At 41.4% G+C, this 25152-nt stretch overlaps 1 protein-coding gene across 2 annotated transcripts in view; it reads right to left on the reverse strand.

The window, feature by feature from the left end:
- Nucleotides 1–25152, reverse strand: part of snx25 (sorting nexin 25) — a 423222-nt gene that overhangs the window by 76117 nt on the left and 321953 nt on the right. The window lies entirely within an intron of this gene.

The raw sequence follows: 25152 nt of genomic DNA on the forward strand, positions 1-25152 counted from the left end.
ATAATGTAAATGCAATGGAGAAGAGATGGACACCCCAACCGGGATGGAGACAGAGTTCTTGCCTGGACTGGATAAACCGGCCGGAACACACTATAAGCCTCATCTCAGCTGGGTTTGTTCTAATATGAATGGACTGGCTGAACATGGATTCCAGGAACAACCCATACCCCAAAACTGAAGGTAGCAGGGTTCTCCACATTTTATCCCAATCATGACATCTGTAGGGCTGCATGGGAATTGGAGTGTGGAAGTGCAGCCCTGTCAGGGTCCTTGGGTACTGCCAGAGGGTGCTATCAGGGCGTGGACAATACTGGTTTCCATGTCACCCACAAGTGCTACTGACTGAAAATGCAGTGACCACCAGAAACAGTCCTGGGTTTTACTTGAAAAGAAGCCTACTGCCTCACATTGGGGAGCCAGCAGGTGACACTCTGGGACGAAGGAAGGAGGAGAAATCTGACAGAATTATTGGATTGGTGACTACTCTTTGGATGACTTATTTTTGAAAAGGTTCATTTGCTACATAAATATCTTTTATTTAAACCCAAAATCGTGTTGGACATTACTTTCTGTGGTTTGGGGCTCAGTGGTACCCCCTGGTGGTTACAATACATAATGCACATTCATAATCCTGCTTAATACATTTTTGGGGGCCAGGGAGACAGAGCTGGTCCTAACAGCATTGGCCGGAAAGCAGAAACCATCTCTGGAATGGGCACTAATCCACCACAGGGAATGCACATGCACATACCTACACTGGGGCTAATTTAGAGACATCAATTAATCTAATTCCTGCACTGCTTCTGGAAATGGGTGGGAAACTGAAGTTCCCAGAGAAAAACACACAAACACAGCGAAAGCCACCTAGTTCAATTCAATACATGGATTCATTGTGGTTTTATTATCTGTAATTTTTTTATTTTGTTTAATGATACTGTATAGTGTGCCAGGACTTACAAATGGAAGTTCAACAATATAATTAGCTGAATACTTATTTCACAAATACAATATCTCGCAATTGATACAATCATAAATTTGCTATATATATATATACACATTGTCACACACGTGCGCATGGGAGGCAGTTAAAGGGCTTGAATGAGGGTAATTCTGAGGCAGACCGGGACGTGGCGGAGTGCATTGACTTTTTCTAGCTTTTCTGCAGACTGTTCACGCCTGGCCCTGTTGACGTCACTTCAGGGTCTGAACCTATGGATGAAGACCCTTCTGGTTCCGACCCTTCTGATGCCACTTCAGGGCCTGAGCATAACCCTAAGAAAACTTTTCCAGCATATTTTTAAAACATGCATGGACCTGAAGCATTCTTCGTTATGTGAAGATGGACCGCAAAAATGTTTACTGGTTGTGCTAGCAGTGGCGACTCATCTTCTAGATGGCATTCAAAGCGCTTGATGTTCAATTCTGCTTTCATACCCCAGAAGTATCCTTATTACATAATATTTTTAGGGCCTTACTGCCAGGAAGAAATGCACACTTTGTGACATCATATCTTCTTTATACCTTTTTTCTTTTCATTTTGTTTACTTCTTTAGGAATGCATTGATTCTGCATTGCTTCCAAATGCCCGAGAGAACATTATGATTGACAGTAATGGGATTGGGAACACCTGGTAGAAATCCACAGAGAAGCTGTTGAGTGACAAGTATGAATGAGATATTGATGCTGGATGCGAGAAAGTAGAAAGACCAAGTTGAAGGTTGTTAGAAAAACAAAATCAAGAAAGCATTAAAAAAAGATGAACACAAACAGATGCAAAGAAACAGGCCAAGCTTACATAGTGTGGGAAATGCTAAAGGAAACTGGAGATATCCTTAAATGTCCGTGAAACTTAATGGTGAAGGGAGAAACTATTTCAGAACACTAGAAAAGAAGAAATGCACACATTCTAGCATTCTAAAAGAAGAGGTGATCCACCGGAGATTAGATTTAACCGGGCATATTGGAGCAGGTAATGAAGGTCAGAAGTCGGTGACCATGTGATAGTCCAAAGTATGCAGTCTGGATTTATATCCAGAAAAGCAGAATAGCTACATTAGGCATCAGTAGATCTAATTCAACACAAATTAGTATGGCAAACATTAGGTGTAAAAAATGAGATATATAGTGATGTTGACATATGAAGAAGAATGTACAGTGTTCAGGGAGAGAAACATGGAAAATGACAGTTCTGGGGTGATTTATTTGAAGTCTAATAATCATTGACATAATCATCAGAGTGATACGTGTGGACCTGTTAGGTTAGCTTTTGTATGTTTTTGAACTTGTACTGATGGCAAAAAACAAAGCATAATTAAAATACTATCAGGTCAGGACAGGTCAGGTTGGGGAGCATGCACTGGTACAGTGCGTTGCCGCACTCCCCACACAACGAAACAGCTCAGGATCATGGTTGCCACCCACCCTGGCAGATATGTGGACCAGTCCCATCCTCTAGAAATGACCATCTATTTGCTGCTGCCAGGTGTCATGTGGGTGTCCCCTTGGCCTGGTCCAGCCACTTGGGTCCCCAACAATGAAGATCTTGTGAGCCAGATCACCCTATGGGAATCGCGCAATATGGCTGTAGTGCCATAATTGGCACTCCCTCATAATGTGGATAATGTGCCTCATTCGGGACTCCATGAGCAACTGCTCATTCAAAACAAAGTCAAACCAGCAGTACCCAAGGATATTCCGAAGAGACACAGTACCAAAGGAGTCCAGTCTTCATCTGGGGTCACTGGATAGCGTCCATTTCTCACAACCATATACAGTAGCAGAACAGGAAGCACCAGGACTTTAAAGACTCTGACGTTTGTCCTTTTGCAAAGATGTTGGAAGCATCATACAACCATTTCTAGTGATCTCATGACCCCCCATGCTCTCCAAATCCATCTACTGACATCATAGGAAGAGTCACAACAGACATGAGTGTTGGTGCCGAGGTGACTAAACCTCCCGACTAGGTCAACATTCTCACCACAGACAGACACACTGCTGATGGCTGTGCCCAAGAGGTCATTAAAAGCCTGAAAATTGTTTTTTATCAAGGGAATTCAGACTCCTCACTCAGTTTCTCGAAAGCCCCAATTACAGCCTCCATTGACTCTGCAAAAATAACAGCATCGTAGGGACAGTCAAGATCAGGGAATCTCTCTTCACAAACAGACGCCTGACAACCACTGAACCCCACCACCCTGCTCAACACACAGTCCATGCAAACACACCCCTGAAGAACCCTAGAATCAACTGGGAAAAATACAGAAGTTCTGCCTCCACTCTGCAAAACACTCACTGTACCAGTGTACAGGCCAGCCATGATCTCCAACAACTTTGAGGGGATTCCATGAAGTCTCAGGATGCCCCATATGGCAACTCAATCAACTGTTGATCAACAAAGGCTACAAAGAAACTCTGCTGATATTTGCATTTGTGCTCCATGACAACCCTCAGTGCCAGGATGCAGTCGATGGTAGACTTCTTAGGTGTAAAACCAGTCCATTCCACACAGACCAAACACAGTTTAAGCAAGTTATCTACCCCTCTAACCTTTGGACCTTGTCACTTAAACTTTCAAAAGCACTAAATTAAATTAAGATAAATCAATAAACATATAATATTCTGCATAAATTACAATTAACCTCAGCAAATATATATACATAAAATGCAAATGGAAACACTTAAATTCATCTCCCATTATCCTATATTCAAGAAATACTTCACCCAAAAGTGATGTTTTATAAATATGTTACTTACAGCATGTAGTTTGTAGCGATGGCAGACAAAAAATTTTAATCTTTTGGTTTCCTTCAGAATGGAGATCAAAACGTTTATGATATCACTACAACTCAACAACAACAAACAAGCAATGCAAAAAATGTCCATGGGAGAAGGATAAAAAAAAAAGTAACTTTTTTGCAAAATCCATGTCAGTTATCTAGTCACATGCTCAAAATGTATTAAACACATGTGTTTTGTTTGCTAAAATATTGTTTAATAGTTACTTTCAAAATAATCAGAGTAGGGTTGTTTTGGGCCTATGACTGGATAGCTGACATGAATTATGCAACACAAGTAACAGGAGATTTTTTTTTTTGTCTTTTTTCATGGATATTATTCACATTATTTGCTGTTATACAGCACTGGTCACTATTGAATACTATTATGTCATGGATGTTTTCTCTCTCCATTCTGCCTTAAAATAGAAATGAGATTAAAATATTTTTCACTGCCATCAGTACGAAATAATTGGGGTAAGTAACATACAAAAATAATATATAATTTTTGGGTGGGATACTCCTTTAACCCAAAAATCCCTGGGAATCTGTTTTGGCCTACTGTTCAGCCACAAGCATGTATATCAGATAAAAATAAAGGAAACAAAACATATAACAACATTATAACATATGTTTAGTCTGAGTCTTCTAAAAGGAATATCATCATATGGGGAACACAAAACTTAAACACCCATAATCAGTTTATTATATTGAATGCTAACACTATGCAAACATATAAATAACTATAAACAATAACACATTTCTTCAAAGCACAAGTACAGTAGTTCTCCTTTATGAAGAAACTAAGGTCCCCCTATCACATTCCACTTATGACTCACTGTGTGACCCTAAGCATGGCACGTGACCAATTTACGTTCCAACAGCGATAATATATGTGAAGAATTTTAGTTAGTTCTGAATTACATGAATAAATACATCACCAAAATAATATTTAATCCACAATATTTATAAGAACACAAATATTACAAGAATCATTATTTTGACATATGTGCAAATAAGCACAAATAGCATGCAAAAAATTACTAAATGAACAATCATAACCTAAGGGTCCTAATCAATTTTGTTCAAAATGAAGAGAGGTTTGAGAAATCCAGAATCTGTATCTGCTCTTGGATACATTGAGAAATATTTATTTTTTTACCTACCTAGTCTCTACCCTTTTAATATACCCAGGTCTATTGTAATATTAATAAGCATAATATTAAAAGCAGTTTTATTGTAAAAATCATTACATTTACCCTGTCTTCTTCAGGACCTACCTTTAGCTACCTTTTAAAGCAATATACTAATTCAATTGGCCAATCGACTACTAGAAGTGTTCCTGAAAATTTTCTTCTGTGAGGTCCATCAGTACATTGGCAAAATCATACAAAGGGGCACACTCAGTGCCCTTTTAGATGATTTTCCAACTTAAGGAAGAGAAAATACAAGCAAAATTACACCTTTTATTGGCTAACTAAAAAGATTACAATATGCAAGCTTTCGAGGCAACTCAGGCCCCTTTCTTCAGGCAAGATTATCACATCTTGCCTGAAGAAGGGGCCTGAGTGGCCTCAAAAGCTTGCATATTGTAATATTTTTAGTTATCCAATAAAAGGTGTCATTTTGCTTATATTTTCTCTACATTCATTATGGCTAACACGGTACAACACCCTAGTACTACAACTTAAAGAAGGTATTTATAATAAAAAAAAAACAAAACAAAAAAAACACAATGCATTTTAATAGACCAGGGGCCTCATGCATAACGCCGTGCGCAGAATTCATATTAAAACATGGTGTACTGACAAAAGTGGAAATGTGCATACGCACAAAAAAATCCAGATACATAAAGCTGTACGTATGCCAACTTCCACGTTCTTCCGCTACATAAATCCCGGTCAGCATGAAATTTAATGCACATGCACGTGCCTGCTGCCCTACCCCGACTCCTCCCAGAATTTGGCCTCTTTGAATGTGTAATTCAATATAAATAGCCTCTTTAGTTCAGCGTTCAGTGAAAAGATAATGGCATTTTTCCCCAAAGCATAGGGAAAAAAGAAGAATTTCAGCGAATACCAAATGAAGGAAAGGAAAAACGTACTATTTGTTGATTTAAGCAGTGGTATAAACAACAAAATAAAGTTGATCGAGTGACACAGAGTGGTGGAGAAACTTGAAAGTTCAAGTTCAGAAAGTTGTGCAGTGCCCGAAATAAAAAGAAGTGGTAAGATATAAAAGTCGCTGCAAAAAGGCTAATTATAGCCTACCGTTTGATTGTCATACAGAAGTAAATTAATGTACAGAGAAAAGAAAAAAAACAGAGACACAGTGGGGAAAAAAGGTAGAAATTTCCACTTTAATCACATACTTTATTTTTTCATTTAAATAGAATGTTATAAACTTCTTAAATTATTTAATTCATTAGTTTCTCAAATTCCATCATAACTAAAGTAGCATGTTAAATGCTTCATATTCTGTGTTCTTCTATGTATTCTTTATGTGTGAATTACTATGTGCTTCTTAAATGGGCTTTCTCTTACGCCAACAGGACACAAAATACATTACATTCATGATATTACAGTTGTCTGAACAATTTAAATAAAAGATGTATACATCTGCTAGGAATTAAATCATGTATAAAACATGGGGGCACGGTGGCGCAGTGGTAGTGACGAGCTGGAGCCCCATCCAGAGATTGTTCCTACCTCCCACAAGATGCTTGCTGCACTGTGCGCGATACTCGATAAAATAATTTATTGCAGCAGTACTGTCTTTTTCAAATGTACTAACCCCAATTCCTGTTCTTCCTTCTCTTTTTCCAAGTAACCAATCGACACACAATCAGATCCTTAATAAATGTCAAGCCATCTGAAAGCTTAGAACACTGATTCTTCAAAACTTTTAAATAACATTGAAATATTTTCGTTTTTAATTATTCCATTCATTTGTCCATCAAAGGTTGTGCCAGTCCCCGCAAGCATACAGCATGAGGAAGGGACAATCCCTGAATGGGGCACCAGTTAATTGCTACCGCTGTCCACCGTGTCCACATGTTTAATTATTAACAGTATACATCATTTAAATGAAGTTAAACATATATCTGTATAATGTAATATATATACTGTATTCTACTGCATTTCATCTTAATGATATCAAGAGCTCCAAGGAGACAGTGCCTGGAAATCTAAATTGACTTAGAAGCCAGTCGTTATCATCTGTAAATACACGCTCTCTTCTATCGAGTTGAATTGAATTTTTTTATTGTTATTGTATGGTTCAATGAGAGTCAATATGCAAATCCTCCATAAACTTATTTTTCTATAAAATGGTAAAATAACAACAACAACAACAACAATAACAACAATAATAATAATAATATGACAAAAAAATGAAAAATGTACAATATGAAAGCATAAGTGGCTCAGGTTGTGTAGTATTACAACTGTAGTGCAAGTTTACAGTGAAGTAATTGTCCTTATACGTACAATCAGTTCTACTGGGAGCTCCTGGTGGACTGATTGAGTGTGTTTATAGCTTTTGGGATGAAACGGTTTCTGAACAGCAGTACAGGAAAAGCTCTGAAGCGTTTGACGAATGGGACAAGTTCAAATAGAATATGCCCATGACCAAAGCAGTGTGTGCTAGAAGCTGTATCCCTATAATTCCCTCCACTCTTGACACAATCTGCTGTAGAGCTTTCCGAACAGCTGCTGCATAGCTGTGATTCCACAGCAGTGGTGCACTGACAGTAAAAATGTTAAAACTGCTATGGCATTTGGAATAGTTAGGTCATTCCGTGCACCATAATATGGTTGCCTTAAACTAAAAAACAATATGTGGGTAATATAAGTGTTTTTTTGGGCGGCACGGTGGCGCAGTGGTAGCACTGCTGCCTCGCAGTTAGGAGACTCTGGTTCACTTTCCGGGTCCTCCCTGCGTGGAGTTTGCATGTTCTCCCCGTGTCTGGGTGGGTTTCCTCCGGGCGCGCCGGTTTCCTCCCACAGTCCAAAGACATGCAGGTTAGGTGGATTGGCGATTCTAAATTGGCACTAGTGTGTGCTTGGTGTGTGGGTGGGTGTGTGTGTGTTGTGGAAAAATACAAAACAGCTTGATCAATCTGGTGTACGTGACAAGAGCCTTGTAAAACTCTGCTTGCCCATGGCGAATGTGACAAAGGGTCATATAGACCTTGCGTGCTCAAAGTATGCGTGCTAAGTGCCACTTCTTGTTTTAAGGTTACTACACAAAAAACCACAAGTGTGGACTCATCGAGCCCCAAACTAAGGAAACTAACAGATGTATTCCACCTTTAGATATCTGGTAATGCTGATTCAGACTAATATTTTGAAATACTTGTGTAACTGAAGTCATAAGACAAAAGCCCTATAAAAATTTGGGACACCGACCCATCGGGGCAGATGAAGGACAGGTGTCCTAGGACTGTGCTTCTCTGTCATTTGACCTTTGCCTGGTGTATATCAATAAAAACTTTAATTATATGTCTCCGTCTTCAGTCACAAGAAACGACACCATAGAAAAAGTGTCAACAGTTTTCGGACGCACTACATGGGGCAAGAGATGGCCAGCTGACTCCTCGAGCGGGACCACCTCAGTGATCCGTCTTTTAAGCGGACTGCCGCCAATACGGGCCCCGGCAGCAGTGCAAGCAGCTCCGGCAAAAGTCCTGAGACGGCTCCTGCGTGAGGAGCCCCCGGTCTCCTTTTTGGCTGATCCACGGTGACTGAAAGGATTTCCAGACAGAGCTCAAATACTCCCAGGCTGAGGTAAGTACTGGGGAAATGCCTGTTTTTGTACACTGCTGGCATTGGCTTGCTGTTAGGAAACATAGGAAATTTTTATCTACGTACTGGAATATACATACTTTGCTTTCGCTGTGCACTGTGACAGTCGACGTAAGAAAATAGTGCGGTACGCTTCCTCTGGGAGTATTAAGGGGAACATTGGGGGCGGGTGAGTGGCACATTCAGCACTCCAATAGTTCATTGGACAGGGGAAGGAATAGGATAGGTATTTAAAGGAAAATCTGACACAGGGCTCGGGGAAAGGCAAGGGGACATAATGGGAACACATAACAGCAAGCCTGCCAACCGCTCCGGGAGTTCGAAGTCTTTTATGCTGGAAGGATTATTTTCGGAGGATCAACAAACGCCAAGTAAACATGGGTCACCCAGGAAGCTAATAGAGAAAAGGACAGGGTTGGATTTCAAAAAGGCATGTAAAAAGTGGAATAAGCAGAGCAGTGGGCGTTGGCCGCTTGAAGGGACAGGTGATGTAAGTGAGATACAGGAAATAAAGATTTTATGTAGAAATACACAAGGTTGTTGTAATGGAGGACCGTATCGGATGGATATGTTCGATCGATGAGAATTGGTTATTAAAGATCGGAATTTGGAAGCGGTACAGAAACAGAATGAATTGTTGAAAGCAAATGAGGGAAAGGCTAGAAAAGAAAAAGAAGAGCTGTTGATTGCGTTGCAGAAAGTTCAGACAGATCCGGGACCACAGATAGTTAAAAGTAAGAAGAAGAATAGCAATAGCAAAGATCCCCTGTACCCTGTTGTTTGCCTTTCCCCACCTTACCAGCCACCACCTGGCCCTCCACCTCGACCTCCCAATGCACCAACAGCACCCCAAGTAACAGATGAACCAGGTTTCTTTGATGAGCAATATCGATATGACACCAAGAAGGCAGACTCTTCTGAGGATTTAAAACTTTTTGAATCCCCTACAGCACATCGCACAAGAGGGAGAAAAAAGACCCCATCTCTTCCCCAGATCACATGTCCACTCATAGAGGTTCCCAATCCTCGTTATAACCCCGCCCTGGCTGTGGGACCCCAGAACCCTACTACTGTCATGATTCATCGAAATTGGGACATTCAAGAACTAAAAGATGTGGTTTCTGAGCTGCCCGATCCTAAGGGCGTAGGGGGACTGAAGTTTGTTGAACAGCTTGAGCAATTGGACAGTATGTATAAGCCTAATGCCGCAGAGTGGACGCAAGTATTAAGACGAAAACTCGGCACCACCTGGGCGACTGTGAGTCGGAGACATAGAAACGGTGCGGTTTGGGTGTGGACTCAAAGCTTTCATCGAGGAGAGGGTGCCGGTGGAGATACTGATTTTGAGCTACAATGGGAGTCATTGAGACAAAATATTGCAGAAAAATATAAGAAAGGCACAGACTGGTCCCTTATCTCAGCCGCTAAACAAAAGAAAGATGAGACAGTTGATGATTGGGCACATAGAATTCAAGACCTTATGGCTAATCACTCAGGTTTGGAGAATGCCGATGATCGAACTCGTGCTGCAGTTCCTCCTTTTGTCTCGGGACTAAGATCTGACATACAGACCAAAGTGCGCATTTCCTGTATTGGATGGGAGAGCGCTACATTTGAGGAAGTCAAGCGGTACGCGGAACATGCTGAAAAACAAAGCAAGCAAAAAGAATCTGACACTCAAACTAAGCTAACAGCCTCCCAGATGAACTATTACACAGGAGGGGCTTTAGCAAGAGGACGAGGAGCTGGTTTCTGGGGTCGAGGAAGAGGGCGAGGCCGAGGTTTTGGAGCCCCGTCCATTGAACAATCAAGAAACCCCTTTACACCATCCTTCTTTAATCCCAATATGACTCCGACAGCAACACTCCCCGGCACACCCTCCCCCGCCTGTTTTTCCTGACGCACCAGATCAACAGCATTGGGCATAGGAACACGCAGGGACTCTCAGCCACTCGCTTTAGTTGCTACTGCTCACTCATAACTCAGAGACTGATCCTTTATTGACATTGCTTGTTAATGGCACTGAGACTGCTTTTCTTGTCGACACTGGGGCCACTCGGTCCACCCTCTCGCTGGCTAAGGTGCCTGCCTCGGACAAAACTGTAACCGTGCTTACTGCATCTGGACAACCACATGTTTTACTGGTCTCAAAACCTCTTCGAGTTCAGCTGCTTTCTGGTGGTTCCACTTTGACACACCGATTTCTTTTAAATCAGCTCTGCCCTGTTAATCTTCTAGGAAGGGATCCTATGACGAAGCTTTCTCTCTCTATTTCTATAACTGACCAAGGATTTTCCTGCTCATCCCCCAAGTTACTGTGCCAAATCGCCCCTCACCCCAAACCCTCTTTTGCAGCATGGACTCTGAATATTTCTCCACACACCATCCTCCTTAAAGCCCTACACTCTTTTCCCCACTTACAGGTCCCTGACACTTTACACCGTACTGCTCAATATTTCCCTGTAGAAGTAGACACCCCCTGGCTAGAATCTTTTCTTTCTTCAGGCACTTGCCCCGAAACCCTTCACATCCCCTGTATCTTCATTTCATCCACATGTGCTGCTCTCCGTCCATCTCACGTGTTCACAAAGTATTTTCTATCTTGGAGGTGCAGTACCCCATGTTTCTTTAGCCAAATCAAGTACTGTCCATTGGGTGGAAATCGGACCATGGGTAGAACAATGTCTTAATAGAACAGACTGGTTACATGTTGCCCCAGGTATTTTTGATACCTCAGACCATTTGATAACTAAAGTTGTGCTTCAAACTGATTTTTTAGTACATCGTGCTTTGTGCCGTCCTTCCCTTTCTGTTTTTTCATTGCAAACCACTTCCCCTTCTTGGCTCTCTATGCTCCCTGATTCACTGTGGTCTCAGGGAAAGAATGATTATGGATGGATAGCCCATTGCGAGCCTCTGGTGATCTACCCAAAATCTTCCTTCCGCCCGCACCGTGCCCAGTATCCTCTGTCTCCCGAAGCAGAGGCTGGCATCTCCGCCGTACATTCCGATCTCGTGAAACGCGGAGCGATTATTCCAATTAAATATTCTCCAGTAAATTCCCCCATTTTACCTGTAAAAAAGGCTGACGGTTCATGGCGTTTTGTTCAAGACTTACGACAAGTAAATTCTGCAATCTTTCCTAGGGCCCCTATTGTTCCTAATCCTTCCACTATTCTTTCTACAATCCCTCCCTCTACTCGTTACTTTTCAGTGATTGATCTAGACAATGCTTTCTTTTCCATCCCTGTACACCCTGATTCTCAGTTTCGGTTTGCTTTTACTTTCCAAAGCCGCTGTTGGACATGGACTGTCATGCCTCAGGGATATACTGAAGCCCCTTGTGTATATGGATAAGCGCTTGCTCAAAATTTAGAAGGGTTCTGGCCAGATCGAGGTAGTACATTAATACAGTATGTAGATGACATTATGTTATGTAGTGCTACAGAAGAAGATTGTGCACAAGATACTCAGAAACTATTGTTGTTTCTGGGGGACAATGGCCATAAAGTCTCAAAGGCTAAACTGCAGTTAATTCAAACAACTGTAAAATATCTAGGTCATGACATCACTTGTGGAACAAGAGCTCTCTCTAGCGATCGCATTAACACCATTCAAAATCTTCCCAGACCTGTCACAAAACAACAGGTTATGTCTGTATTGGGAATTCTAGGTTACTGCCGGCAATGGATTCTAAATTTTACTGCAACAATTGGCTAATACTCCTGGCATCCCCCTCTCTGACCAGGTGCAATGGAATGAACAGGTTGAGAAGGTTCTCTGTGACTTAAAAAGTGCCCTTATCTCTGCGCCTGCGTTTGGCCTTCCAGATCACACTCGTCCATTCACTCTGTTTGTGGACGAAAAGGGGGGATATATGAATGCTGTCCTAAAACAAATACATGGGGACAAACAAAGGCCAATAGCTTATTTTTTGAAAAAATTGGATCCTGTGGATGCAGCATTTCCGCCTTGCCTTAGGGCTGTGGCTGCCACAACAGAAGCTGTGCTAGCCAGTACAGATATAGTGCTCATGAGCCCCTCAACAGTAAAGGTGCCTCACGCTGTACATTCCATTTTAGTACAGGCTAAGACCTCACATCTCACTACTGCTAGGGCAATACACTATCAGAATGTACTCTGTACTTTGTCAAACGTCACAATTGAGAGATGCTCCACTTTAAATCCAGCCACTCTCCTCCCAACATACAATGAAGGTGAACCGCATAATTGCCATGATGAAATAGCAAAGGTTGTAAAACCTAGAGCAGATCTCCAGGAAACACCTTTAGAAACTGGAGAAATGATTTTTGTGGACGGATGTTCCTTGCAATTGGAAAACGGAGCACCCTAAAACAGTTACGCAGTGGTCCAAGGGGGACCGCCTGCTGGAAGCAAATCGAATTTTATCAAGTTTAAGTGCACAAGCAGCTGAATTAATAGCGCTCACTTGAGCATGCCAGCTGTCCGAAGGAAAAATCATAACAATTTATACAGATTCCAGATATGCCTTTGGAGTCTGCCATGATTTAAGACCAGTACTGGCAAGCCCATCCAACATCAAAAGCTAATCGAATCCCTTTTAGAAGCCATAACTAAACCATCAAAGCTAGCGATCGTTAAATGTCAAGCTCACACAGGAAAACAGGATCCTGTCAGCAAAGGAAATGAATTAGCTGATTACTTTGCTAAAAAGGCTGCATATAGTAACACACCAATCTCTTTATTCCAACAGAGAAATGACCAGGACCCTGATAATGAAATTATTTCTTTACAGAGTTCAGCCATGGACAACGAAAAGAAAAAATTGTCCAAAGAAGGGTCCCTCTCTGATGGAGTCTGGACTCATAAGCAAACTAGCAAACCTTTCCTCCCAAAGGCTTCCTTTCCAGGTATGGCAAAAATCGCCCATGGCCTCGACCATGCTGGAAGAGACGCCATGGTTCAAGATGTTGAAAAACATTGGGAAGCTGTAGGCTTCTCTACATATGCAGAGCAGTTCTGCAGACGCTGTGCATTATGTCAAAAGTTTAACGTAGGAAAAGGCACCCAGGTAAGTCCCGCCGTTACTCCTAATCCAATGGGTCCGTTTGAACACCTCCAAATGGATTTAATTGAATTAACCCCATCTAAAGGTTACCGTTATTGCCTTGTGATTGTCGATGTGTTCTCCCAATGGGTAGAAGCTTTCCCTTCTAAACACAATGATGCTAAAACAGTAGCCAAAGCTCTGATTAAAGAAATTATTCCTAGATGGGGCATACCGCAGAAATTACAAACAGATAATGGCACTCACTTTGTGAATTCCATTATAAATGAATTAACTACCTGGCTTCAAATCAATGTACATCATTATTGTAAATACCATCCACAGAGTGGGGGTATCGTAGAATGATGCAATGGTACCCTAAAAGCCAAACTTGCAAAAATTTGTGAACAAACCAATTTATCCTGGCCGGACGCTCTGCCCCTGGCTCTAATGAGATTGAGAGGGCGGACACATCGACAATTGGGACTATCACCCTTTGAAATTCTGACCGGACGTCCCATGCCCGTTGGCATGGTTGTATGTAATGTAAATTTGCACACTGTGGACAATGATCTTCTCTCCAGTCTTGCAGGTCTCCAAGCCTCATTGAAGAAAACCCACCAGCAGGTTAATCAGGCCTGGAGGACCAGCCCACCTACTAAGGATTCATCAATTCCCTTGGGTACTTGGATCCTGGTTCGGGACACTCGGAGGAAACACTGGCATCAGCCTAGGTGGAGAGGACCGTTCCAAGTTCTTCTGTCCACACCACACGCCGTAAAAGTTGAAGGATTGCCCGCCTGGATTCACGCTTCACACTGCAAAAGATGGCACCCTTAATATACATACTCATCTCATTGTTTTTCCTTCCATTATCCACTTCACGGGTGACACTGACTTTCCAGGTGGAGGAAACTGCCTCATTCCAGGTTGACTTTTGTGCAATTGGCAGACAGGAACAATGGGAATGGCCTGACAAATATGTTTGTGTGAGCTACCCTTGGTATGACTCTGATTCAGGTTCCTCCTCAGAGGACTCTGAATGTGGATTTTGGAGCGACATGTTTGCAAATACGGGACCAAATGACTGGGGTTATGAACCCTGGCAGTCTACTCAGTATGGCCTAAAAACTTGATTCTCTATTTTAAAAGGACACGCCTCTCATGAGTGTGCCGAGAATCATTGTAACCCATTAATCATTACTCTGAAGAATCCTTCTTTGCATGATTCAGGAACTTATGTCTTAGCTGCATATGCAAGTGGTTATGATCCCCGAGGATTTTTTCAAATTAAGGTTAGGGCACCCGCCGTCTCTCCCCCGTCCCCCTCTCCTACTCAGTTTCTCACCACTGTGTCCGCAAGCGACGAAAAACCCCTGGTTCAGATTTTGAATCTAACTACCTTAACCAGTACTTTCTCTGTGGAGACAGGCTATGGGGATCAGAATAGATGGTTGCAGTGGGTAATCTATTCAGCAAAACAGGTTAACCGTTCACATTGCTACGCTTGCGCAGCCGCACGCTCTCATTTAGCTACAGTCCCTTTCCCACTATCCAACATTTCTGACCCCACTGGGTTACCTTGCCTTCTCTACTTATTTACTAACCCCAAAACCCCCACTAATTCCAATTGTGCTACTCTATCTTTTCTTTTTCCCCCCACCCGTCATATGACTACCCCCATGTTTCAGTCCCACGAGGGCAATTTCACATGTTTTAAATCAAATGGAACTGCTTGGGTAGGAGAATTACCTTTTTCCTTCTGCTCCCAAACCTTCCATGTCAATTCCTCCTCTTTTAATTCCACTCTTTCACTATTTTTGCCTTCCCAAACTACCCCTAGATCTGATATTTGGTGGATGTGCCGCAGGTCAAAACTATTTGATATCTTGCCTTCCGATTGGTCTGGCACTTGTGCCCCTGTACAGCTAGTTATGCCCTTCCGATTACTGTCCTTACCCTGTTCACACTCTCCGTATCACCCCTCTTATTCCCAGCTCTCCACTCTTCCCCGTCGAACCTGTTCCCTCCCAGACTCTTCTTCCGGTTTCTCCCTACACGGCACAGGAGTATATATTGATTCCATAGGAGTCCCCAGAGGAGTCCCAGATAAATTTAAAGCAAGGGATCAGGTAGCTGCTGGGTTCGAGTCCATAATACCTGACATCACCATCAATAAAAATGTCGACTGGATCAATTATCTGTACTATAATCAACAACGATTCCTTAATTTCACAAAAGATGCCATTGAAGGAATTCATGAGCAGTTGGATCGTACCTCTCTAATGACCTGGCAGAACAGGTTAGCCTTAGATATGCTTTTAGCAGAGAAAGAAGGTGTCTGTGCAATGTTTGGAGACACTTGCTGCACCTACATTCTCAATAATGCTGCTCCTGACGGCTCCATAACTCGTGAATTAGCCGGTCTCACTGCCCTTTCTAATGAACTTGCCACTAACTCTGGCATCTCTAACTCTTGGGATCAGTGGTTTACGTCCACCTTCGGGTCCTGGGGCCAATGGCTAAAGTCAGTGTTTATTTCTTTGGCAGTAGCATTTATCGTCCTTCTCCTTGTTGGATGTTGCATCATTCCTCTTATTCGCTATATTGTATCTAAGTACTTCACTGCTTCCACGGCCAAGGCCTATATGCTACATGAGGAACGTATACTCCAAATTGCTTCTTCAGTTTCCTCATTCTCTTCCCCCTCTCCTCCTCCTTCCCCACTTCTTACCTCCACCTTCTAACTTTCCCTTATCCCTTGTCACACCCAGATTGTTCAAAAGGGGGGGAATGTGAAAAAATACAAAACAGCTTGATCAATCTGGTGTACGTGACAAGAGCCATGTAAAACTCTGCTTGCCCATGGTGAACGTGACAAAGGGTCATATAGACCTTGCGTGCTCAAAGTATGCGTGCTAAGTGCCACTTCTTGTTTTAAGGTTACTACACAAAAAACCACAAGTGTGGACTCATCGAGCCCCAAACTAAGAAAACTAACAGATGTATTCCACCTTTAGATATCTGGTAATGCTGATTCAGGCTAATATTTTGAAATACTTGTGTAACTGAAGTCATAAGACAAAAGCCCTATAAAAATTTGGGACACCGACCCCTCGGGGCAGACGAAGGGCAGGTGTCCTAGGACTGTGCTTCTCTGTCATTTAACCTTTGCCTGGTGTATATCAATAAAAGATTTTTACTAACTTTAATTATATCTCTCTGTCTTCAGTCACAAGAAACGACACCATAGAAAAAGTGTCAACAGTGTGTCCTGCGGTGGGTTGCCACCCTTCCCGGGATTGGTTCCTGCCTTGTGCCCAGTGTTGGCTGGGAATGGCTCCAGCAGACCCCCGTGACCCTGTGTTCGGATTCAGCAGGTTGGAAAATGGATGGATGGATAAGTGTTTTTGATAAAGCCGCATCAGGTATGTGAATCTAAAAAATTAAGGGAAACCTCACAGGAACTAGTGCTGCTTTGATGCTGGATGCCGCCAGTTTGAAAACCGAACTGAAAAATTGCATACACAATGGTTTGAGCGGTTGTGAGAATGTGTGTGGCTTTATGCCAAGTTTAGTTTTTATACATTGCAATGTGAGTGTGGAAGCAGGCATACACAACATTTTTGTGCGTATGCACCATTTATACTTGAGGGCAGCCGCAGAAGCAATGGAATATGCTTGGACACCAGAAATTCAATAATAGACAATGCATTGTGACTTTGTGTTGTCATTGTGGGGGCATTGTGATGGTGAAGAATCCAATTCTCTGCAGTTCAAGGTTGAAGGCTGCCCTGTGCCAATGAAAAACTTCAGTCCTGGATAAAACCTAATCTCCATATGATCTTTTTTGAATGTTTATTTTCTACTTTCTAGAAGCTTCAGGCAAACATTTTAAAACATTTGAGTACCAATGCAAGATATTTTTGTGATCAGTTTGTGATAGGATAGACAAACTAGAGTAGGAAACAGGACCTGGAATTTTAACAGCTTTATTTACTACATTCTTTAACCTTTGTTGACTTGATATCTGGCAATAACAAAGGCCAAACTGAGACAGGAGGAACTATGCATACATTAATAACAAACTGTTCTATTGACTAAAGTAATGCACGGAAGACAATAATAATAATAAATCCAGCTACAGTGGATGAACAAACCAGTGTCTTTCTTCATGTCAGTCCCAAGCCTGGATAAATGAGGAGGTCTATATCCAGAGGGGCATCCGGTGTAAAATTTTGCCAGATTAACACGCGGACAACAATACAGATTTCCTTACCGGATCAGCTGGGGGGGCAGGTTAACAGTCGCCACCAGTACTGTTAGCCCACAGGATGAAGGGGAAAACTGGGCTGCTGTTGGCCAAAGGAGAAGAAAAGGGGGAATGCATAGGGGAGAATACATTGCCTGGATGCTGGAGGAGAGGAGGAAGGTTAGGAGAGTGGAAGTGAGGGTAGGAACTTTGAATGTTGACGGCATGACTGGTAAAGGGAGAGAGTTAACTGATATCATTTGGAGAAGGATGGTTGAAATATTGTGTGTGAAAGAGACCAGATGGAAGGGGAGTAAGGCCAGGTGTATCAGAGACGGGTTCAAATTCTTCTACCATGGTATGGATAGGAGGAGAAATGGGGTAGGGGTTATCCTGAAGGAACAGTATTGTCAAGAGTGTTTTGGAGATGAAAAGAGTGATGATTATGAAGTTGAAAATTTTAAATGTTAAAATGAAACTTATTAGTGCATATGCCCCGATTGTTGGGTGTGACACGGATGAGAAAGAAGATTTCTGGAGTGAGTTGGATGAAATGGTGGAGAGTGTACACAATGGAGAGAAAGTGGCAATTGGAGCGGATTTCAATGGAAATATTGTTGAAGGGAACAGAGTGGATGAGGAAGTGATGGGTAGGTATGGTGTCAAGGAAAGGGAAGAAGGTGGTCAGATGGTGGTAGATTTTGTGAAAAGGATGGACATGGCTGTGGTGAATACATATTTTAAGAAGAGGGAGGAACACAGGGTGATGTACAAAAGTGGAGGAAGATGCACACAGGTGGATTATATCTTATGTAGGAGGGTCAGTCTGAAAGAGATTGGAAACTGTGAAGTAGTGGCAAGGGAAAGAGTAGTTAGACAGCATAGGATGGTTGTCTGTAGGAGGATCCTAGATATCAAGAAGAGGATGAGAGTGAGCCAAGGATCAAATGGAGGAAGTTGAAAAAGGAAGACTGTAAGGAGGAGGTAAGACATGCAATAGGTGGCAATGAAGAGTTACCAGATAGTAGCTGGGCAACTACAGCAGAAGTGGTAAGGGAGACAGCTAAAATGGTGCTTGCTATGACATCTGGGCAGAGAAAGCAGGACAAAGAAACTTGGTGTTGGAATGGAGAAGAACAGAAGAGTATACAGAAGAAGAGGTTGGCAAAGAAAAAGTGGGATAGTCAGAGAAATGAAGAAAGTAGACAGGAATACAAGTAGATATGGTGTAAGGTGAAGAGAGAAGTGGCAAAGGCTAAAGGTAAGGCATATGATGAGTTGTATGAGAGATTGGACACTAAGGAGGGAGAAAAGGATCTGTACCAATTGGCTAGATAGAGGGACCAAGCTTGGAAAGATGAGCAACTGGTTAGGGTGATAAAGGTTAATGATGGAAACATACTCAGAAGTGAGGAGAGTGTGTTGAGCAGATGGAAAGAGTACTTTGAGAGGGTGATGAATGAAGAGAATGAGAGAGACAGAAGATTGGATGATGAGGAGATAGTGAACCAGGAATTGCAATGGATTAGAAAGGAGGAAGTAAGGATAGCCATGAGGAGGATGCAGAATGGGAAGGCTGTTGGTCTAGGTGACATACCTGTGGAAGAGATGGCAGTGGAGCTTTTAACCAGATTGTTTAATAAAATCTTGGAAAGTGAGAGGATACTTGATGAGTGGAGAAGAATTGCACTGGTACTGATTTTTAAGAATAAGGGTGATGTGCAGAACTGTAGTAAGTACAGAGGGATAAAATCGATCGGTCACACAATGCAGTATGGGAAAGAATAGTGGAAAATAGGTTAAGAAGGGAGGTGATGATTAGTGAGCAGTATAATGGATTCATGTTGTGAAAGAGCACTACAGATACAATGTTTGTTCTGATGGTGTTGTTGGAGAAGAAAACAGAAGGCCAAAGGAGTTGAATTGTGCCTTTGTGGACCTAGAGAAAGCATATAACAGGGTGCCTAGAGAGGAGTTGTGGTATTGTATGAGGAAGTCGAGAGTGGCAGAGAAGCATGTAAGAGTGGTACAGGATATGTACAAAGGAGTGTGGCAGTGGTGAGGTCTGTGCCAGGAGTGACGGATGTGTTTAAGGTGAAGGCTGATTACATCAGGGATCGGCTCTGAGCCTTTTCTTATTTGCAATGGTGATGGACAGCATTATAGAGGGGATTAGACAGCAGTCTGGTGTTGTTTGTGGATGACATTGTGATCTGCAATGAGAATAGCGAACAGGTCGAGGAGAAGACATGCTCCGTAGAGGAGAGGAATGAAGGTCAGTAGGATCAAGTCAGATATACAGTGTGTGTGTGTGTGTGAATTAGATGGAGTTCAGAGGAATGGTGAGGATGCAGGGAGTAGAGTTGGCGATGGTGGATGAGTTTAAATACCATCAACAGTACAGTGTAACGGGAAGTGTGGAAGACAGGTAAAGAAGATGCATGCAGGATGGAGTGGGTAAAGAAGAGTGTCAGGAGTGAATTATGACAGATGGGTACCAGCAAGAGTGAAAGGGAAGGTCTACAAGAGTTTAAGATGCTAAGATTTGCATTGGGTCTGACAAAGATGGACAGGATTAGGAATGAGTATATTAGAGAGTCCGCTCATGTTAGACTGTTTGGAGACAAAGCCAGAGAGGCAAGATTGTGTTGGTGTGGACATGTGCAGATGAGAAATACTGGGTATATTGGGGGAAGGATGCTAGGGATGGAGCTGCCAGGTAAGATGAAAACAGGAAGGCCTAAGAGGAGGTTTATGGATATGGTGAGAGATGACATACAGGTAGTGGGTGTGACAGAGCAAAATGCCTAGGACAAGAAGAAATGGAAACAGATGATCTACTGTGGCAAACCCTAATGAAAGCAGCCGAAAGAATAAAAACAATAAATATTATACTAATAATAATGGGAAGCAATGTGGCGCTGTTTTCTTACAGTGAAGGAGACTAAGGTTTGTGTGAGCTTGGAGTTTGCATATTCTCCCTAGATGATTCTCCTGATTTGCTCTCACAAACACATGCAGGTTAGGACTGTGTGTGTGTTGGCCCTGTGGTGGATTGGCACCCTGTCCATGGACTATTCCTGCCTTGTATCCGATGCTTGCTGGGAAAGGTTGCAGCTGTCTCTCAATAAATGGGTTAAGGAGACGAAAGAATGGATGGATATCTACCTTTATATTTCTTGCCATCTGATAAAACACTACATGCTTGCTTCAGTATTCTCCCTTACTGAAGTGTACATGTGCATTATCAATCTAGTGGCGGTAGGCAATCTTTATGACATAAAGAAATAACCTTTCATACAGGGTGAAAGAACAAAACTGATTGCAAGTATGTCCTTTTCAGTTATTATTGAGTAAATGTCTACAGAACAGACACATTAATTCACATCTGCAAATCAACATTCAATAATGTTGATAATGAGCACTTTCCAATGGTTTTCTGAGTGAATACACACAGAGGAAGATGAACAGGGTAGTTTGTGACGCTCAGGGTAGTCAACGTGACACTTACATTTAATCTCCTTCATAGCCGAATCTCATCAGGATGGTTTGATTTTTACTTTTTACCTTCTTAAAAAACATAGATAACACTGCTTTGTAATATATGTGTGATCTCAAGATGGAGAAGAACACTCAATAACATTTTTGGATTGAAAAATGGAGGTATTCGGCGACTGTTGCATTTTTTTTTATTCACCTATGGAATTGTGTAGCCTTAAACCCCATTGTAGGCCAGAATAACAGCATATCTTTAAAATGAATTTAAAAAATGCTTCACTTTAGAATAAAGCTTTATGTGGCAAATTAATATACACTACTATTATGAAGAAATAAACAACTTAAAAAATACCAAACTTACCAAATACCAAAAAATAAAATATTTATATAATTTCATGGGTGTAGAAGAGTATTCAGAAAAAGGACTAGGAAAGAATGTTACATATTCTCTGGTATAGCTTCACAGTATTGGACTTAATTTCAAAATTCTGCATATCCTTCTATATAAAAGCGGTCGGGATTGTCCTTCCATCCCGTGAGTGCTACGCAGGCATGGAGTTTCACACACGCCCCGTCCATTTTGCAATGCGCGCATGGGATTTGTAGTTTCGTTTTTCCAGGTAAAAGATGATTTTCTACTCCAGACTGTGCAATATCTTCTTCTTCTTTCTTACTATATAAAAGCGGTCGGGATTGTTCTTCCGTCCCGTGAGTGGAAAGCATAGCAGTATTCCGCTTATCACAGACTTACTAATTGCAGCTTGCGGTACGAAGCGACATGATGTGAGCAGAGTTCTGGTGCTCCCATCGTTCCCTTGCTTTTGTGCGCGATGCGCTGGAAAAATAGACAAAATTATGTCTCTGGAAATAATTCATGTTGATGGAGTACAAATGCCTCACCGCGTAGTAAATATCAGGGGGTTCAAAAGGGCGACCTCAATATAGAAAAAAGTTTCAATTTCATCACAAAAATAACAGAAACTACGAGTATTAAAGTAATACCGCTCAAATGCAATATAACCAAATGAATGAGTTTGTATGAAATATCAAATTGATCTACATATTGAATTGCCTTAACACTAGAATTACCAGAGCCTACGAAAAAACTCGTAATTCCGTCCCACCTTAAATCGCTTCTTAAAATCGCTCACAGCTCTCCACCAGCGCCTTTTGTCATCTAAATGTGCTGATAAAATCAGGCTGCAAGCAGCCAGCTATTCCATCCCCCCACCGACTTGGAACGTGCACAAACTTCTCCCAGCTCATGCCTTGATTGATTATCTAGGAGTGAAGTGGAGTTTTAGAGTGGAAAGAATAGATCATTATTTGGAATACACGCATTTCACGCGTGTGTTCCGTTTCTACAGTAATCCGTGTAAACACATTTTTAAAACAGAAACGTTTTTCATATTGTAGTAGTAAATGACAAAATGTAAGCATAAACTATATAATGTATGAAGCCTGAAGCCCAAATATCAAACACTTTCACAAAAGGTACACATATAACAGAACAAGTATGCTGTTATTCAAAAATATAACTGCAGAAAAGCCACCTTAGCATGCCATATTGACACGTCACGCACTGCAGCTGCCACAGTAGCATAATGGTATCAGCCGCTTACTGGTATCCAAAAGCTCATGAGTTCGATCCCACATGGTTCAGTTTTGAGAAGTAAACTGCTCTTATTCTTACTATTTTAGAATAAAAACATGCATTTGATTTCAGTGTGTAACGGCCAGTAATTTATGATACTTGTAAAGGTTAGTTTTTTTTTTTATTCACTTTTCATTCTCTTAGTCGTGTTCAGGATCCTTCCATACCTCCTCATCTGAGAATGCTGTTTTCACATAAAGATGCGCGTGGCTCTGCAGCGTACTTGTGACTGCATTCTCGTACCAATGCTTGTAACTGAAGTGCCTGCGCACTTTTCGTGGCATTACACGCCTATTTTTTGAGCATGCCCGTCGCTCAAACACAGGAACATATGTTGGTGTACAAGAATAAAAAACAAGTGCACTTTTATTCTAGACTATAAGTGAAGAAAAAATAAAGCAAGTTACAGTAGGCGGTTGATACGACAGCTTGCGTGGTGCAATGCTAAGAACTGCTGATTTCCGATCCGTGCTATATAAAATCATCACATTCAAATATTAACAATTTCCACACACCCTTCCTACATTCACGACATGTGTACTTGTTGCAGTGTACACATCTCTCTGGGCTATGGTTCCTATTACACTGAATGAGCACCTGACATTGTACTTTCTTCCCTATATAAATCACATTCGAGTATAGCGCGTCTCCAAATAAATCACATGTCATGGGACATTGTATCTTTGATTGCTGGTACAACAAATAGTTCTGAGCAGGTATCAGTCACAGCACCAACTGTGGTCATTGCTACTCCTGTGAAAAGAATGGAGATAAATGCCATCAACTCAGAGAGGGAGAGGCAAGTTCGTTGTACCATGTGAACGTCACTGAAAGAATAAAACTGAATAATAATAAAAAAAAAGCGGTATCTTTTACAAGTAGCCAAAATTTAAACTGGGTGTTACACACTCAAATCAAATGTATGTTTTTAGTAATAATAATAGCAGCTCACTACTCAAAACGTGGAGTGTCCAGACTCAAACCCAGAACAGTTTGGTTATAAGGCAGCAGCTCATACCTCTACACCAACCAGGAATATGTATTAGCTTTCTGTCGATTGACATTTGTGCTTGGATTTGGAACTCATTGACAGCATTATTATTTATTTTTTTTTTACTTTGGTTATATTTTTAAATAAAAGTGCACGTGTTTATTCGATATTTGCACTAAAGTCTTCACACATTATACATCTCACGTTATTATTAATATAACATGGAAAAAGTTTCTGCTTTAGGTATGTGTTCAGCATTACCTGCCTCGCATTTCCTTTCATCCTACACTTACCCAGATCTTTGTAGACACAGAACATGGATGAAATGCATGTATTCGAAATAACGATATACTCTATTATTTACCCTGTACAACTCCAGGGACCTTCATACACAGATAAGGAGCATTGGCTTGAGCTGGGAAAAGTTTTTGCTCGAGTTGAGCTCCGTCAAGGGGGGTGGATGGTGGTGGGATAGCAGGCTGCTTGTGCTGATTGACGCATTTGCAAAACAAAAGATGCTGATGGAGAGGTGCGAACAAATTTAAGGTTGGTCGGGATTACAAGTTTTTTCATAGGTTTAAGGGATTCTACTATTACAGTAAGTGCAGAAATTTTGCTTCAGAACTACATTCAGAAGTAGATATGGTGTCCTGCAAGACATAATACTCCAGCCTTTACTGTTTTCATTCAGCTTGCTTCTGCTAGCTAATATCATTAGAAAAATAAAACTAATCTTTATTTGTATGCAAACAATATCTAGCCATACCTTTATTACAGACCAAACAACATTTTACTCTTGTGTCTTATTAATTGTGTTAGTAAATCAGTAGATGGATAATAGCCACTGAACAAACATTAATCTTACATAGTGGGGTAATTAGATCTACTCAGTTAAAAATAACAGAATTAAACATTACTTTTAATAAATTGTAACTCAACTTTGAGTAATTTTTGACAGCAGTCTGTTTTTTAAAAACACACACTAAAACCTGTTTTTTACATCTTAAAAAAAGGTAAAAAATTAATTCATGCATTTATTTTAGTATAACTGGCTACTTTAATGCATTCATAAATGGCAGATCAAATATGCAGCTTTCAGTTAATTCAAAATGCTGGTGCAAGATTTTGTGCAAGAAATAAGAAATAT

This window comes from Polypterus senegalus, chromosome 4, assembly GCF_016835505.1.
Source record: "Polypterus senegalus isolate Bchr_013 chromosome 4, ASM1683550v1, whole genome shotgun sequence".
Taxonomy (NCBI): Eukaryota; Metazoa; Chordata; class Cladistia; order Polypteriformes; family Polypteridae; genus Polypterus; species Polypterus senegalus.